Raw genomic sequence first — 3991 nt, forward strand, 5'->3', positions numbered from 1 at the left:
GCACGAAATGTGGGGCGAAATATAAATTTAGAGGAATGGGAAAGATTATGGAACAGAAATTGCAAATTGATGCTATCAACTGCATATAGAGAGAATCAATATAAAATGATTTACAGATGGCATTTAACACCGGCGAGATTGGCCAAAATGTATAAAAACATAGACCCGAAGTGTTGGAAATGTAAAATTAAAGAAGGAAAATTTTATCACATGTGGTGGCTGTGCCCCAAAGTAAAAAATTATTGGGAACGGATAAGAGATTGGATACAGGAGATAACTGAGATACAAATGGATTTCAAGCCAGAAATATTTCTTTTGGGCATAATAAATTTAAAGATGGAAAAACAACTCCAACACATCATTATACACATATTGACTGCAGCTTGTATAGCATATGCGCAATGTTGGAAGAGTGAAAATATTCCCACAAATGATATGATTATGTATAAAATTTTGGAATGCGCAGAAATGAACAAACTTACATTAGAATGAAAAGACAAGGAGACGTCAGAATTTTATGAAATTTGGAATAAATGTTATAATTGGCTAGAACAGAGAAAGAAAAAGACATAATTATTGATGTATATAAAATGTAAATAAGATGTAAAGAATATTTAAAATGTAAAGCACTGTTCTGTTAGAAGAAAAGATTTATGTTTATGTAGTTCTTGGTGTATGGTGTATGGTGAAAAAAAAAAGAAAAAAGAAAAGAAAAACTATCATCTCATATTGCTTAACACTCTCCCCCCCACCTCTGTGTGTGTGTGTGTGTAGTAGGGCGGAGTGTTTATGCAAGGTAAAGCTATCAATATGTTAGTCATATTTCTTTTTTAAAAGAACAAAAAGCTGCCCAGGTCTCCTTTTGCCTTTATGTGCATTCAAATTCTTTTTGAAATTTATAATTCATGTTTTCTTAAGTGAAGTATTTTTAAAAGAAAGTATGAGATCGTGTTAAAGAGATGCACATAATCAAGCACTGTGTTTTTTACTAATGCCCTATATAGACAAATTGGAAGGCAATGTAAGGTGTGAGCAAATCAACACTTAGGTTAAATGTGTAAAATCCGTTGTTGTTGTTGTTACTGTTAGTTGCGAAGTCATGTCTGACCCATCGCAACCCCATGGACAACATTCTTCCAGGCCTTCCTGTCCTCTACCATCTTCTGGAGTCCATTTAAGCTCACGCCCATTGCTTCAGTGACTCCATCCAGCTACCTCATTCTCTGCTGTCCCCTTCTTCTACTGCTCTCAATCTTTCCCAGCATTAGGCTCTTCTCCAGTGAGTCCTTCCTTCTCATTAGGTGGCCAAAGTACTTTAGTCTCAACTTCAGGATCTGGCCTTCTAAAGAGCAGGCAGGGTTGATCTCCTCTAGGACTGACCGGTTTGATTGCCTTACAGTCCAGGGGAGGAGTCCAGGAGTCTTCTCCAGCACCATTGTTCAAAGGCCTCAATTCTTTTGCGCTCAACCTTTCTTATGGTCCAACTTTCACAGCCATACATTGCAACTGGGAAAACCATGCCCTTGATTATACGTACTTTTGTTGGCAGGGTTATGTCTCTGCTTTTTAGTATGCTGTCTAAATTTGCCATAGCTTTCCTCCCCAGGAGCAAGTGTCTTTTAATTTCTTGGCTGCAGTCCCCATCTGTAGTGATCTTGAAGCCCAGGAAGATAAAATCTGTCACTACCTCCATTTCTTCCCCATCTATTTGCCAGGAATTGAGAGGACTGGATGCCATGATCTTGGTTTTCTTAATGTTGAGTTTCAAGCCAACTTTTGCACTCTCCTTCTTCATCCGCATCAAGAGGCTCTTTAGTTTCTCTTCACTTTCTGCCATTAGAGTGGTATCATCTGCATATCTTAGGTTGTTGCTATTTCTCCCGGCAATCTTAATTCCAACTTTTGATTCATCTAGCCCTGCCTTTCTCATGATGTGCTCTGCATATAAGTTAAATAAGCAGGGTGACAGAATACAGCCTTGCCGGACTCCTTTCCCAATTTTGAACCAATCAGTGGTTCCGTGTCCAGTTCTCACTGTTGCTTCTTGACCCGCATATAGGTTTCTCAAGAGACAAATAAGATGGTCTGGTACTCCCATCTGTTTAAGAACTTGCCACAATTTGTTGTGATCCACACAATCAGAGGCTTTAGCATAGTCAATGAAGCAGAAGTAGATGTTTTTCTGGAACTCCCTAACTTTCTGCATGATCCAGCGTATGTTGGCAATTTGATCTCTAGTTCCTCTGCCCCTTCAAAATCCTATCTGTACTTCTGGAAGTTCTCAATCCACATACTGCTGGAGTCTAGCTTGTAGGATTTTAAGCATAACTTTACTTGCATGTGAAATGAGTGCAATGGTGCGATAGTTTGAACATTCTTTGGCATTGCCTTTCTTTGTAATTGGAATGTAAAGTGACCTTTTCCAATCTTGTGGCCACTGTTGAGTTTTCCAAATTTGCTGGCAAATTGAGTGTAACACTTTTACTGCATCGTCTTTTAAGATTTTGAATAGCTCAACTGGAATACTGTCACCTCCACTAGCTTTGTTATTGTTCAGCTTTCCTAAGGACCATTTCACTTCACATTCTAGGATGTCTGGCCCGTGGTCAGTGACCACCCCATCATGGTTAAGGTCATTCTTGTATAGTACTTCTGTGTAATTTTGCCACCTCTTCTTAATCTCTTCTGCCTCTGTTAGGTGCCTGCCATTTTGGTCCTTTATCATACCCATCTTTGCATGAAACGTTCTCTTCATATCTCCAATTTTCTTGAAGAGATCTCTGGTTCTCCCTATTCTATTGTTTTCTTCTATTTCTTTGCATTCTTATCTCTTCTAGCTATTCTCTGGAATTCTACATTCAATTGGGTGTATCTTTCTCCTTCTCCCTTGCCTTTCACTTCCCTTCTTTCCTCAGCTATTTGCAAAGCTTCCTCAGACAGCCATTTTGCTTTCTTGCATTTCTTTTTCTTTGGGATGGTTTTAGTTGCTACCTCTTGTACAATGTTGCGAACCTCCGTCCATAGTTCTTCAGGCACTCTGTCTATCAGATCTAATTCCTTAAATCTATTTGTCACCTCTACTGCATATTCATCAGGGATATGATTTAGTTCATACCTGAGTGGCCTAGTGTTTTTCCCTACTTTCTTCAATTTAAGCCTAAATTTTGCAGCAAGAAGCTCATGATCTGAGCCACAGTCAGTTCCTGGTCTTGTTTTTACTGACTGTATAGAGATTCTCCATCTTTGGCTACAGAGCACATAGTCAATCTGATTTCTGTGTTGACCGTCTGGTGATGTCCATGTGTAGAGCCGTCTCTTGGGTTGTTGGAAAAGAGTGTTTGCTATGACTATGGTATTCTCTTGACAAAATTCTATCAGCCTGTGCCCTGCTTCATATTGTACTCCAAGGCCAAACTTGCCTGTTATTCCAGTTATCTTTTGGCTTCCTACTTTAGCATTCCAATCCCCCATGATGATAAGGACATCATTTTTTGGTATTGATTCTATAAGGTGCTGTAGGGCTTCATAGAACCGGTCAATTTCATCCTCTTCAGCACCAGTGGTTGGGGCATAGACTTGGACTACTGTGATATTGAATGGTTTGCCTTAGATTTGCACTGAGATCATTCTGTCATTTTGGGGATTGTATCCCAGTATTGCTTTTCCTACTCTTTTATTGACTATGAAGGCTACTCCATTTCTTCTGAGGGATTCTTGCCCGCAGTAGTATACCTGATGGTCCTCTGAATTAAATTCACCCATTCCTGTCCATTTTAGTTCGCTGATTCCTAAGATGTCGATGTTCAGTCTTGTCATCTCTTGGTTGACCACGTCCAGTTTGCCTTGATTCATGGATCTTACATTCCAGGTTCCTATGGAGAAAAGATCTTTACAGCATCACACTGTCCTTTCACCACTAGATGCACCCACAGCTGAGCGTCCTTTCGGCTTTGGCCCAGTCGCTTCACTCTTTCTGGCGCTACTAGTACTA

The sequence above is a fragment of the Protobothrops mucrosquamatus genome, unplaced genomic scaffold (assembly GCF_001527695.2).
Source record: "Protobothrops mucrosquamatus isolate PMUCROS unplaced genomic scaffold, P.Mucros_1.0 scaffold40, whole genome shotgun sequence".
NCBI classification, from domain to species: domain Eukaryota; kingdom Metazoa; phylum Chordata; class Lepidosauria; order Squamata; family Viperidae; genus Protobothrops; species Protobothrops mucrosquamatus.